The sequence below is a fragment of the Eurypyga helias genome, unplaced genomic scaffold (genome assembly GCF_000690775.1).
Source record: "Eurypyga helias isolate BGI_N326 unplaced genomic scaffold, ASM69077v1 scaffold9166, whole genome shotgun sequence".
In the NCBI taxonomy this organism is placed as follows: domain Eukaryota; kingdom Metazoa; phylum Chordata; class Aves; order Eurypygiformes; family Eurypygidae; genus Eurypyga; species Eurypyga helias.
This window is the reverse complement of record NW_010254624.1, coordinates 1-15,142: the sequence shown is the minus strand read 5'-3', so window position 1 is coordinate 15,142 and position 15,142 is coordinate 1.

Here is a 15,142-nt window from a genome sequence, read left to right as displayed (position 1 = left end):
TTCATCCCTCTCAAGAGGAATGGTCTGTAATAAGGATTCTTCTCTCTCTCTCCTGGGATTCTTTTCTCCCTTAATTCAGGGGTAACCCAAGCAGTATGCTTCGGCTTGCTGACTATATGTTAGATACTTAACATTCAGACAAGTTAAATCTTACCATCAGCAGACAAATATAGTTCCCAGCTAAAAGTCAAGGTATGCAGAGAATTATCAGATTAATACAGAGGCGCTTACAACAGTCCCTAAAAACATCCCACAGCACAAAGCCACACCTGGCACTTCTTTAAAAGCTGGACAGTGCTTCTACCTTTCACACACATGACAGTTTGTGCTTAGCAAAGCTATGTGCTGATTCCTAGCATAACGTGGGAAGATGCAATGGAAAGGGGAGAGTGATGATTGCGTTTAAATTTAACCTCCAGAAAGAGAGGAATCATCTGGTTTTCAGGTCCATAGATAATTTAATTAAATTGAAGTGAAGGAGATTTTGGCGAAAAGTATTTCTGACACAAAGGGTGAATAAATGCTAAGCTAGACTAGGAGGTCATGGAAATGTACCCCTAGAGGTTTGACAATAGGAGGGTAAACAAACTTTGGTGTAGTTTGTATAAAGAAACAAGGTCAGTTGAAGAAAGATGGACCTGCTCCAAAGTTACAGAGGGGGCTTCCCAAACACTGACTTCTGGGCACTGAAGTCTCCTTTCTACTGCTCCTGCAGCGAGCAGGAGTTCCAAGCAGGAGGCTGTCTTACATGGCTCTTGGGAACAGCTGAACTGATGACTCTGGATTTGGGGGGAAATTTTGCATCCTGCTAAGAATATGTGAATACAGGGGTTGCAATAGAAGTCTGAATGGGCACTGCATTACTCAGCAAGGACTGCTGCAAAGCTGTTTGAGTTAATGAGTTACATGACACAAACCTGGAAACCAGGCAACCTAGCTCTGTCTGATGTGAATTTACCAACTTGGTAAAACATCTTTCAGAGGGAATGTAAAGTAACTAAATATTTGTAGGATATTCCAGGAAACGCACTGAATGGAAGTAGAAGGCAGTGTGAGAAAGCAGCCATGGTATAATGCTGCGTCGTGCTGTGCACGTGTTTGTGTATCCCTGCCACTGCATCCCCTATGAACATCTGCAGTTGTTGCCTGCCTTGTTTGGGATCTGGACAGGGGCTGTATTTTTAGCCTGACTTCAAACATCGTCAGTGCTTGGCTCTGAGTTGCACAGGCTCTTGCCATTTCTAATATTCATTGTTTGGGACTGGAAAGCCTTATATAGCCTTCAGTTTGAAGATAACGTACGCAGCTTCTATAGTCACAGGAACTGACTGACTGATTTACACCCACTTGGTGCTGAGGGTTTAGGTAAAGCCTTCAGAAAAACTCTTGGTGTTTTTGAGTAGAAACTGGGAAATTTTTCTAACTGGTACTGTGTTTCACAATTTCATTTTACCTTGTTTCTTTTAGAAGTTCCTTTTAGATGTGGATTGAACCTGGCATCTTAGATGGAGCTGTTGTGGTAAGGGATGTGGCTCTGTCTGGAAACACCAATTCCTCTCCACTTACTGTAGAGGGAGCCTAGAAGGCTAGTTTAAGATTTCAACATTCATCTTTCAGACTGCTGACATTAGATTGGAGGAATCTCTGTCTTTGCCAGTAGTGAAATCAAACCACAAGGAGAGAAAGTGCCAGAAAGCAGATCCACAGAAACTGGTAGAGTGGAAAAACTTAGCTGTTTCTTAGGAAGTGCTTATGATATTGCGTGGTTCAGGCACTACTTCTGAAAGTGAGATACCTACTTTGAGGTTGCAGAGAAACACCTACTGCTAACTGGGGTCATAGCTGTGAAACAACTCCTGGAGCTGGTTACCTTAGTGCATCTGTTCTCATAAAGGTTGGCAGAGGACGGGAGCCAGGGTTCAAGTATTTCCTGGCCATGTGAGAAATTGAGGCCTGCCTTTCCTCTCTTGACTGCCACTTGAGAGAAATGGATGGTTTAGTAACTCACGTTCAAAGAGGGCTCTTGGCCATGAATCCCACACTGAGGGATGCAGGTCCCTGCAGTTCAGACTTCAGTGTCTACTTTGTTCATAGAGATGCGGAAAGGTATGGCGCAAAACCAGCTCCCAGACTGGCCTTGGCAGGCAGAGGACTATGTAGTCAGTAAATCGTCTGTCTTTAGATGTGAATTAAATGTCAGCTTGCTTGACACCATCAAAACTTGGGTTGTTGTGGGTGTGCTCAGGAGGAAGATATTTAGGTACCAAAGAAAGTTTACTATAGAAGGTATGAATTGAATACCTCCAAGATGACCTGAACAGTGCATTTGAAAATCCAAATTTGGCCTCAGAGACATAGAATAGCAGTGAGACAATTCTGCAAGGGGCATGATTTGGTAGCTGCTGTGTACAGCCTCATGGATCTTAGCCGAGGGTCACCTTTTGAGTCCTTACCAGAGTTCACTTGTGCTGCCTGCCATGAATTCCAGGCTGCAGGGGCTAGAGGACTTCCACTTCCCAAATAACAGATCCTACATGGTAGGCCTATTCTGGCCTTGGGGATGTGACTCACTTCATTATGTTTTGCTACCTGACTAATGAACATTTCTTTGTATCTGACAGCACCAGTTCTAACCATACGGGGGGCAAACCCCATAGCTTTTATAGAACTTACTTTTAGCCCCCTCTCCCCCAAGGCTCAAAACCTGGGACTCAAAACCTGATGCCTAACTGCACCCAAAATCATAAGCAGCATCTAAATTTAAGAGCACAGTTGCTTTGCCTGTGTAAGCAATAGAAAGAGTGAGAATAACCTGCAGAAAGGTGGTAGTCCTGCCTCTGGACTGAGATGTCTGGGACACCTTGGAAGTGCTTGGTGCGAGGGACCTTGTCCTGTACGACTGCCACAAATGGGACTTTTGCCACAGACCTGGTGGCAATGGATCACCTGTATCTTACAAACACTTACTTGCAGAGAAGCCAGAAGCAAAACAGTGCTCCCCTTTCAGAAAAACAACTCCTTCTGAGATGGAGTGTGAATTCACGTGTCCTAGGTATGGATGTTAGTGGGACAAAGTCTAATCAAGTGTTTTTGCTGAGAGAGTTATTTAATAAATCTTGTCTGGTTATACGATGCTACTGGTCTTACGTGTTTACCTTCAATTTACATTGTTAGATCTGTTTATTGCCTTTTATTAAACCTCATCAAGCAGTTTGTTTTTAAGTCCTGTTATGAGAAAGATGAACAGCAACATGTGGAATAACCTAGATAAATAAACTGGAAGTAGTTGAAAGCTTCTATACTCAGAAGTACCTTATTTGAATTTCTTGTGTGGGAGTATTTACTTGCAAAAGACAGGATATTGATGATCAAACATGCAATTAACTGAAAGGGTTCTGTGTTCTTTGTATTAAACAAAAGTATATTGCACAAAGACTCTGGCAGTTCAGTTTTTTAACTCTTTTTTCACTCACTTCCTTAAATGAACAAATGCATATGTTGCAATATACTTTACCATAAGCTGACTAAATGTAGTCAGACATTTGTTAAAGGAAAAATATCAGCTTTCAATGACTTGAAATCTCACAGAACTGCTGATATAAATTGCCTCATCTGTGCAAGCTGATCTGTCCATCTGTTATATTTTATACCGGTTCATTTCTATATTCTAGTCAGAGGATCATTATGAATGTCCTATCAGATCTCCTATGTAATGCAGACCGTAGGTCAACTCGGGGTTTTGAGTCAATCCTATAGTGTCTATAGGAGGCTAGAGAGTTTCTCAAAGACTTCTCATTCACTTATAAAGCCTCATGGCAGGATATTTCTGCCTTAATATTTACCACTCCATCGCGTTTCAGAAATGCTTTTATGTTATCATCCTCCCTCTGTGCCAGCCATTCTAGTGCACCTGTTTCTTTTTTTCTTTTTACTTACTTTTTTTTCCCCCCCGTCTTCTCACAAGTGTCTGTATTCACAGTTTTTGTGTGTCTGTTTGTATTTTACTCCGCCATCTGACACCCTGTTTCTTTGCTGGGATGTACCTCTACAGTCCCAGTCTTTCCCATTTCCTGTTCAGTTGTCATTTTTATCCTACCCTCTACTCCCAGACACAGAGTTACCTTTGTGCTCTTGACATCTCTAGCAGATGTCTTTATCTGACCTGAGTGCTCCCCAGCACCTGTTAGCCTTTCCCCAATTCCTGTTTTAAATAACCCCTTCCCCCCCCAATTCCATCAGTTTTGTTGTTGTTACTTGGCTCCACCACGAAAAGTACTCATTTCCATGTATGGTGCTTCCCCTCCTTACTCCTATCTTATCCAGTATTTATGAAGAGTAACCCTCCTTATACATAACTTCTGCAAATACACTGTTTTTCTTCCCAACTGCTGCAAAGTGTAGTAACAAAGAGCTTTTCAGGATAGGATTTGTGTGGCAGTTTCAGCCCTAATAACTGCGTTGTCATACTTGTATGAAGAGATACATACAACGTCCTTCTTGCAGGGATAAGCTGCATTAGCAACACGCTATTGAAGTTTGGGCATGGCCTAAAACCATACGTTCCAACTGGTAGAGAGAACGGCAGTGGTTCAAGAGAGGATTTAATAACCTAGAAGTCCAAAATTTAAACCATGTCCTCGATAATCAAAACATCACTCCCATGATCTCTTAACCCCCTGATGTGCTATACAAGATTGTGGCCATTAGCCGAGAAACGTGGATCCATGGTGAGAGACCCTTCAGTCTTGCGTTGAACGGAGTTACTTCTGATAACCAAGGTCTGAGGGCAGAAGAGGCCGGGTCACAATTGCTGTGCTTGAGAGGAGCAACTCCTATTTTGTAGGTAATGCAGATGACATACGAAAGAGGAATATGAGCAGTTGTTGTTTTTCCCCAACCTTTCTAAAGACTATATGAGAATGGCTCAAATTGGTGCATCTCCTAGTGACACCCAACCCAAATTCTGACCTCCCCAAAATGGAATTTCCTTTTTAAAAAACTGCTCTCCCCCTTCCCAATGTTTTAGCCTCTGCTTTTCACCCATTCCCACCCCCATGCGAACATCTCTGAACTACTCTGTCCCACGCTGCAGATTTTGAAAGTGTGGTGCAGAAGTATTCAAGCTGACCTGTGCACGAAACTTGCACAGATTCAGTTAATTTGCTTAACTGAACTGCAACTCTTGCATGCTTGAGTCACGTCAATGAGGCATGCGTCCCTGCTTGGGAACTGGTGGTACAGACGACAGCTTAGCACATGGAGCAAAGCATTTTCTCTGTTTAGAAGTGAAGAAAAGTTTACTCTTTGAACTGTGTGGTGTGAACATCTCTTCTAAGAAATGTTTTTTCTTGAGGAAGAAGAGAGTACGTCATCTGTAGGCTCTTCGACAAATTCTCCCCGTGTGGAAAATACTATCTCTGCTAAAATCTAGCAGGTGTATTTGAATTTAACAGAAGATGTCAAGGTTCTCTTTAACGCAGATTTCTTTTTAATCAGTAATGCCAAAACACAATAAGGTGTAAGATTTAGCGGGGTGATATCCAAATGTTTTCTGGGCTCTTCCCCTTTTGCTTTTCCTTTCCTACCTTCACAGACCGCCTTGCTCTGTCTCTGAGCTGTCCCACTAGGCAGTGACCATACTTGGCTGTTGATCCTTGGTAATATGTTGTAGGAATGATTATTTTTTGTTTACTTGCTTTATGTAAGGGCTAAGAGGGTTTCACAGAGTGCAAAAGTACGTGGGTGAAATGTGAGAAAACACCCAGGTTGCTGAATTTGTGACTGAACTGTGGCCGCTTTAACTTTTTTATCTCCGCGTTGCCACCTCTCCGTACGATGGGCAGCCTACGGCACATCTGTTCGGGACCTGCAACTGCATTAACCTCGGGATTATGACATCAAGGATGGCATTTGTACAATTAAAAATGTTATCTCACAGGGCAGCCCCTGTTGCCCTCCGCCACCTTTGGGTAAATTGTGTTGTAGGAAAGGTTAAAAAAAGCTGCTGGAACTAATCCTTTTGATGAAACCTTTAACAAGTATGTCAGGCTCCTCTGATCCCAACCCTGGCAGAGTATAGTTGTAGTTAATGTCCTCGGCTCTAACTCACCGTCTAAGACCCTCTTTCCTGCCGTGTGTTTTCTTCATCAGTTTGTATTTCTGCCAGTCAGTGTCACAAAGCACTTCCTGCTTCATCCCCGCCTGACGGGGTTAAGCCACACTGATGGTCTGCAGTTGTGTGCAGCTTCATTTTTCATAGATTCTTTCTGATAACCATAACATGAACTCTGGAGTATGTGTTAGGAACTGAAAACAGGCCAAGTGTTTTGTATTAGAGCCTGTATTCCCACATTCACCAATTCTCCAAGGGTTGAAAATGCATCAGTGACATGTATGAGAAAAAAAAGGCTGGGACTAAAATCAATTTTCTCCCCTCTTGCCTACATGAAACAAAATTAAAAGCACAATGAGCCTTATTCTTTTTTCATTTACTGCTGAAATTCCTCTGCCGTCTGTGAAGCAACTCTTGTTACACCACCGTAACTGGAAGGAGAATCAATCCCGGTGTCGGCTGCAGATGTTTATACCTTTGAAAACAGGGGTACGCACAGCTTCTCGTTTTTGAAAAAGCCACTAAACTTTTTATCTGTATGGATGGATCTAGGCACTGGAGAACTGCATTAACCAAAACTTGTAACTCACTCTAAATAAACAGTTTGGTACTCCCTTATACGTGACTGGCTTTCAATATTGTAGCCTGGATTGTGACCCTAAGCTGTCGGTTTAATGCCTGTGTTAACACAGATCAAAGGGGAACTGAAACAAAATATAAAAATATAGCAGTAAATAACCTAGTGTGCTTTCTTATCTCCAGCGAGAATTTTATATTAGGCTGGTTTATTTGCTTGGTATTACAGACTCTTCTTTACTTCCGTTATAAAAAAAAAATAAAACCAAAACCCAAACCCTGGGGTGAAAAGCCACAATAATCCTTCAGACAAAATGGAAAGAGTTATTTATGTCCTGTGCTATTAGTAGATGTCTCTTCTTAGAAAACAGCCATTTGTGGTTGGTTTTTTTTTTTGTATCAACTTTTCTCCCTGACATGTTACAACCTTTTCTTTTTTCTTTTTTCTTTTTTCCTTTTTCTTTTTTCTTTTTTCTTTTTTTTTTTTTTTTACTGTAATGCAGAACCATGTTAGCAATTCTGCCTTCCTGGCTGTCAAAGAGATTTCCTGTGGTCTGTTTTTGGCTGTACACTCAGCCAGTTGCAGTATATATCAGGCATTTCTTTAAAAAGTAAACAGCTACAGTCGTCATCGACAGAAAAATTAACCCGTGCCACGCAGGATTTTTCACTTTCTTAGCCTGTCTCCAAGAGCCACCTGAAGACACGATGAGAGATGGACGGCCAAGAAGTTGAATGAGTTTGAGGGTGGTTGTTGCCATGAGAAAGGCAAGTCAAGTGCCATCATGTGAATGCTAAACAGGGGTAACCATGGATTCGCTCATGTGATTTGGTCCCTTTGCGCTGCTAAGACAGAGAAAGGTACAGAGGAAACTCTGCTGGGGTCTTTCCATCTGGGGACAGAAGGGGACAGTCCCTTCCTTTCTCCCAGCACTGGGCTGTTCAGGTTCCACACGCCCCCTTCCAAAATGTCAGGTTCTGTTTCTAAGAACAGATCAGCTACGGACATTTTTCTCAGCATCGTTTGAGGAATAATTGTGGTTTCACAAGTTATTTTTCACAGTAACATGTGAAGAAAAGACTAAATCACTCTACTCTGGTCAGGATGCAGTGGTACGTAGAAACATTACCCAAAATCAGATTCCTTTAAGCTTAAGAATCTAATGAAGTGTGGGTTTTTTTCTTTTTTTTTTCTTTTTACCTCTGTTGCAATTTTGAAATAAGGTGCCTAGTCCTGTTTTAAACATCAGATCACTGTCTGGCTCTGTCTTGTAGTTCCTAAGTATTAAAAATGTTTTTTTGAGGCTTGCCAAGAATGCTATATGAGTGAGTAATGCCATTTGACTTACTGAAAGGGTTCTAATGCAACATTAATTCAATGTAGCCAACCTCTCACACAGCAGTAATTCAGCTTCCTTTAAAAGCTGATGAGATACCATATTATAATGTCACAACCATAAATATTTGCAGTGCATTAGTTTTAGGTCTGGCTATGTAAATTTGGGCAGTATAGAGATTAATCTGCATAATTATTTGCTTTAAGAATGAATCAGATTTCAGAATCAGTATTTCCTGCATTAGTCTGTACTTTTGAAGTAAGTGTCATTGGAGATGAATGCCTCTGCTTTCAGTTGCGATGTATGTTAACATGTCTTCCAGAGACCTCTTGCTTTTTCTGACACAGACAAAAAAATATTGATAAATTATGTAGAGGTCAACAAGCATTTATCAACCCTGGAAAACTAGACCTGAGGTTATAGAGCTAAATTCTTTGTACACAAACTGATATACCAAGGCATGATACAGAGTAATTTGGGGTAGGTCTTATTTCATCTCACTTCAGCTTCCAAAAGTTAAGGCATCAGGCCTCTGGTAGCCTCCAGGTATGGGTACTTCTGCTGGACTTTACACCCCATCATTAGGTTGGAGGTCTAAAACAGCTGCAAGTGTTTCACTTGCAGCTGATCTTTCCCCTCCACCTAAACATGTAACATCACACATTTATTTTTTTTCTGTTCATAAATATTGCAATACACAGAAAAGTTAGTGAGTTAAAAAAAAAAAATTGTACTGGGAGTAAACTCCTGAAAGACACAGGAGAAGAGTTTCAGACTAGCACATCAGCATCTCAGGTACATTTTAGGAAGCAGTAGGTGCCCAGTGTTTGGAAGAACAAGCCATTTGCACCTCCTGGGGTAGATTTGTGCCCTGCAAGTGCAGACAGGCAGGAAGTGAACTCATGCACTGACTGGTTTTGGCAGCTCTCTCCTGCTCTTTCCTCTAGCATTTGTTAGCTTTCCTCTTATTCTATCATCACTCTTATATTTTATGTTCATGCGAGTGTACAAGGGGGCCAACCATTCCCAGATAATTCCAGTCTGGATAGTAGAAAATCCAGGTCCCACAGAAACTCAGTGATTTCTACCATGCCTTCAGAAATGTCCCCATGTGGTGCTCTGGAGCAAGGCTGAGGAGGTGGGAGGACCTCCAGTCTTTTCTTGAAGCTTGTCCATGTCTACACTGGAACAGCAAGAGTCCTGAGACACAGGGGAGATCAGGAGAGAGGGACGTGGTTCTTGTGCAGTGACCAGGAGATGGGGTGGGGGATTGAGAAGATGGAGCCTTGGGTCTGTGTTTGGAGAGCGATTCCCCTTTCCATTCCCTGCCCGATATAGAAAGTACATGTCAACCTTTGTCGTGACTGAGGAACCATCCCGAAAAAAGGATCTCTGGATTTCTCAGGCCAAAGGAAGAGCAGAAAAGCTCTTGGGATTTGGAGTTAATGCTGTTCTCAGAGCAATGGGAGTGCTGGGCTTCTGGGGGGGACTTGTGAAAGCATTTCACGTTAGGGGGCTCTTTATGTGGTGTGACATGAAGTCACTTTCGAAGCTGAAACCGCGTACTTCCAGTGCTGATGAAGATGCCATTGCAAGTCACTCATTTCACATATTAAGTGGATCAATTATTTTGGCTCTCTGACTGCCCTGGGCTTTTTTGTTCCCAAGCTGTATTTCTTTTTGCACAGACCACGAACTGAATTCATTTCTCTAAGGAACATGAATAAAGTTTGTTTTTCCTAAATTCCTGGCAAACAAGTTGATGAAATCCATATGGATCACAAAGACTAAATGCTTGAGTACAATGTTCCTCATGTGAGCAAACACTTGTCTTTTAAAATAGACTACTTTTAGCAGTGGGGATTATATATACATATTTGAGATCTGTTCTGTGAGCCATCAGCTAGATTTCAAAAGCACAAGACAGGAAGCTGACTGCTTCTGAAGGTGTTTTCCTTCATCCTCATCTTAAACATACGTGCAGTTCAGATAAGGGTTGTTAATTTTAATTTGTCATTGTTTCCGACAATTAAAGAAAAAAATAGATGAAAAGTGGTTTGAAGCTTTTAGACCCATGCCTTCACTCTCACCCCTTTAGTCATTTTAAACCCTAATCTTCTCAGCCTGAACTGCTCAAGGTTTTAACCTTATTCTTACAATTGTCAAAATCCCTTCAAAACACACACACACACTGTGTCTCCCACCTTGGCCAAGCTACAGATGATCCAACCTACAGGGATTTTGAATCAATCTCTTTTCAATGTCCTGCGCACATTTCCATGCTCCAGCATGTCTCCAGCCCACACCTTCTGGCACCAGACTACCTGAGACATGCTAGAGTGCAGGCTAGGATGAGAGAGAGTCTTGGAAGCGCTTTGAAAGGTTTCAAAGAAGTTGCTGTCTCACACCTTCTAGGCTGCTCGAAGGAAAGCTATGCCTTTTTGGAAAAGAAAGAGGTGCCCAGATTAGCTATTTATGAACTGCTTCTTGTTTGTGAAATGAGTTATCCATCAGCAGAGCTCACCTGTATATACTTAAAATCTGTATGGCACTTTCTTATCCCTGTCTGTCGATGAAACGTAGCAACTTCAGGTGCTAGACCCCATGGCTGTGTGTCACCAGTGGGGGACTGTGGCCCTCCGCAGCTGCATCCTTTTTGGCATCCCCAAATCCCTACCTGGGGGATTCTGCACAAGCCGGGTACTTCACCATGCAGAACCTTCCCTCTTTTAGGGCAGGAGCAAAAAGTCATGGTTAGTCATATTCTCTACTGTCTTCTCATGTCCTCAAAAGGCAAGAGAAGGGGTGACAGTCTTAATGCTCCATGGGACGGGCATGTGATTGATAGAGCTGAGAGCTGAAAGCAATGGGGGGAGGGCGAGCAGCAAGATGGGGGAGAGGACAAAGTGGGATGGCTAGATTTGAGTTGTTAGGGGGGTGAGGATGGCGTTGGTGTCTCTCTGTAAGGAGGCTGGGTAGGGCTGGGTGGCTGTCCTTGCACCTGTGAGCTGGAGGTGTCTCCTGGCCCCCCGCGGTAGATCTACACCCTAGTGCATGATCATCAGTTTGGCTGCAAAATAAAGTGTAAGTTTTTTAGTGTATAACCTCAGAAACCTTTAGAATTACTTGAGAGGAGAATAAAAGCAATTAACAAAATATGTGGTTAGAACCAAGGCAGTTTCCGCTGATTTTTTTCCTAAATGTTTATTTTGTAAGTGGAGTGAACAGCGTGTAGTAAAAAAAAATTGAGAAGAGTTTTCCTTGGCAAAAAGAAAGCATTTTAAAAGCAGCAGAAGATGAAATGTCAAGGCAGCTGTTGGATTGTGGTTGCTATGGTAATCATAACACAACACTTTGGTTGGCTAGGCACACAGCGGAGGCGGTGGGTGAGAGTCCTGGGATGGCAGCAGTGAAGGGCAGGTTATTGGGGTTTTTTTGAGGAAGTTTTAAAAAACTCAACACAGAGAAGGATCTGTCTTTTTTAAAGGACAATGTGTGCTGAGTTTTCTGCTAAAATGTATTTGTAAACACATCTTTCCACTTTAAAATAAAAGCCCATCTCAAAATTAGTAACAGTCATGCCCTTTTTACTAAAATAATGTTTGCAGGACAGAAGGGTGATTCCCTTAATATGGGGTCCGAGCATCTTATGTCTTTCATGTGTTTGTATTCACAACACCATGTAGAAGAAGGAGGTCTTTTATTCCCATTTTTTTTTGTGGGAACAAGAAACCAGAAAGGCCGTGTTGTGGGTTCCTGAGAAAACGTGGGTTTTAGACACTGCATCACCTAACACGGACACATCGAAACTACCTGCCTACTGATTTAGGCTCACCCACATTTCCATTTCTGCAGATTTTTGAAATGTCGAAGGCAAGGCAGATCTTCCTTTCTTTTTCCTACTGCTCTCCTCCACTTCCCACAAACCAGAGCTGAGCCTTGAATACTGTGGTACTGGATAGAAGTCATCAGTCCTTCTAGCCCACCTATTGAAAGGCAGTAAAGAGGGTTGTTCAGTTTTGAAAAAAAGACCTGGCTTCTTGACCTCAGTAGTGGGTTGAGACCTGGGAAAAACTGCTGGTGGAGTTGAGCAACGATATGGTCTGGGTGGACTTGGCATCAGCATGTCCCCCTCTGCTGAGCTGCTGCCTGGCGACAAGCAAGGACATTTCAACTCCGTGTTTGCTGTTTCTCTTCACTCCTTTTGTCTGTTGTGTCTATTTTAAACTCCTTCATGAGGTGGTGAGAGGGGGACGCTGGCTTCTAGGGCATGTGTGCACAGCACAGTGTGCCTCTGAAGCGATTTGGCTGCTGTAGTTACACATCACCAATGCAAACAGTACAAATAACGTTACATGTTTTTTCACAGTGTTGCAATATGTGAATTACCCAGGAAGACACATCATCTATTTGTCCTTTTGTCATTCTAAAAAAGTTGAATCAAGACCAGCTTGGCTTTTCTTTGCATGGGGAACCTTGAATGCTAATTACAGTTCCAAATCTTGTAACATGTTTCCACAAGACAGACTTTTCGTGCTTTTTTCAGAGTGCTGCTGATTTTGTGGGGTGCTGTGTTGTGCTCTCAGAAGTCAGGGGTGTTAAAATCAATCCCTTCTCCATTCTGTTTGTCAATTAAAAAAATCTCCTCTTGCCTTTGTGAAATCAGGGTTTAATCCCTTCTTTCAGCTGGAACTTGTGTTCCTGGGCAGCAGCTGGCTTCCTCCACCATTTGAACAACCCAAACACCCTCATCCCCTGTTCAGCCCCTTACCTGTGCACAAACTTCTCTGCTTTGACTGCACACATCATCTTGAAAAGACATTTCAGCCCAAAAAGTGCTGCAGTAATACCGTAATGTAAAGTAATATCTAAACAAAACCACAAAGCTAGGAAGGGAAGAGATTTAAGTCCTGTAATTGCCCTAAGCTTTGCTAATTGTGAGACCACCAGCTGTGATAAAGGAAATTGATTTCATCAGTTGTCAGTCATCCTTTTATTAATGATCAGAACTTCACAACTCCTCCAGGCAGGGCAAAGTCCTGCTCTGCTCCTGTCTGTCATGCTGAAAACTTTGGCTATAGCAAACCCTTGGGTGTTAATTTGGGGAGTTTTCTCTCTCCCCAGTGGTTTCTCTTGGTGGGATCATGCTGAGACGAGTCCTTGTCCCAACAACATCACTTGGAAGTTTGTCAGGCTTCTTCCTTCATCCCTTCACTTATTAATTAATATATCTAACTTCTAAGGCAGAATTTGTCTGTGTTGTGGATAAACTAGTTTGTGTTAAATAGTTATGTTACCCTGAGAGGCTGTTGGTAAGCTGGTTAAGGATGATACAGAGATGCAGGACAATGCTGAGTGCTTCTGTGAAAAAAAAAAAAAAAGTGCATGCTTCTTTCGAATTTACATAGAATTTAGTTAAAATTAGCCATATTTCTAGTTAGGGTCTTTTTTTTGTTTGACAATGGAGCAGGGAATGTTCTTCACCACCTCTCCTTTACTCCAGTGCAAAACTAACTCTTAAAAAGCTGTTGAAAGATGGAATTTTATCAGAAGGGAACTTGAAATTTTGCTGGCTGCATATCCGTCAATTCTTATTTGTTAGGGTTTCAGTTTCAGATAGATGTGCATGGACAAGCCTTGGTACTGCTCTTGGAAAAATCAGAGAGCTCTTAAGATTAATCAGAAAAGAATGAAAGAGAAAATCAAAACAGGCATGTCCTTCTCCCACTTCATTCTAAGCAATTGGTTCTGCCAATGCTTTTCCAGCAGTGCTGACTGGATCTGTACTGAGGAAAAAGCTGTACCAGACTTTCAAAATGTCAGCACTCAGTAGAAATGAATCGTTTTAAAATATATTGAAGGAACATTGTGGAAAAAAAATCCCTCATTTCGGCGTCAGATGGGAGGTTTTGCTTAAATGTGGACTTTTGTTTTGACTCTTTCTGTCTACTGAATTCAGACTTGTCCGTCTAAATTTTAGAAACCTGTAGTAGAGCGCATGAACCCCACGCCTGCAGTCTGAGGGCGGAACTCGTACTGTGGTGTGTAAAAGCGCTGCATTTAGTCAGTGTTACCATGGAGAATCGTGGAGTCATGAATCTTCAGTGCTTCAAGCAAAACTACTGTTGACTTTGGCATGGGAGAATGACAGGAGGGGAATGAAAGTACAGAGTGGGGCCTTGGGATCCACATTAGCTGTGTAGCACTCATATTTGTTAATTTTGCACGTTAATTAAAGACATGTGGGTGATGACCTGTGGAATTCACTACCTTGTGAGGTATTCATCTATGAAAACCTTGTCTTCTAATCACAAAGTTCCATTGTCTTGGAGAATCTAAAAATCTTTTGAAGTTGCATTTACATCATGGCTGTTGAAGTAAAAATGTAACATGTATGAAAAAAACCCCAAAAACATACAAAGGAAATGGATGATATGCTCCAGAAATGGTAAACAAAATGGGAAACGAGTAAGGTGGGGTAGAAGTGGTGAATGAGGGTTAGTAAGCAGAAAGTTTTGCAGCAGGATGGTAGGAGTGGAAAACGGCAGAGAGAAGTGGAAAGGGAGCATTTAGAGGGCAGGCATCTAGGTATGTGCAAAAGCTCATTGGAGCTCAGCTCTGCACAAGTGCTGGGCCTGCAGAAAACACCTACACCCTCAATGCACGAAGGAGGTTGTGCACAAGCTTCAGTCTCATACAGTTCCAGCAGCAACAGATGCCTTAATAGCTCCCACCAAAAAAAACCCCAAAACACCAGAAAAAGGGTAATTGGGGGCTGCCCTTTACGATGTGCAGAAAGCTTGTCCAGAAAACCCACTTAATGACTACTGCAACAGGAAGAGGTTTGTCACAAGAAGGAGAACACTGCTTGTTGTACTTTCTCATCACTCTGTGACCTTGATACGTTTTATTATTTTAAACACTTAACTGTGTTATTTAAAACCTCTTATAATTACTCAGTTCTCCAGGGGCATACTTACAGCTTTTGCATAACAGTCCTGGGTAGATCCTGAAGCAATTATGGAGGAAATCCTGTGAAATACTATATTGTAGAAGCACTCTATGGGTTAGTTGTAGCATGACAACTATGGGAATGTACATAACTTGTTAGCTTACT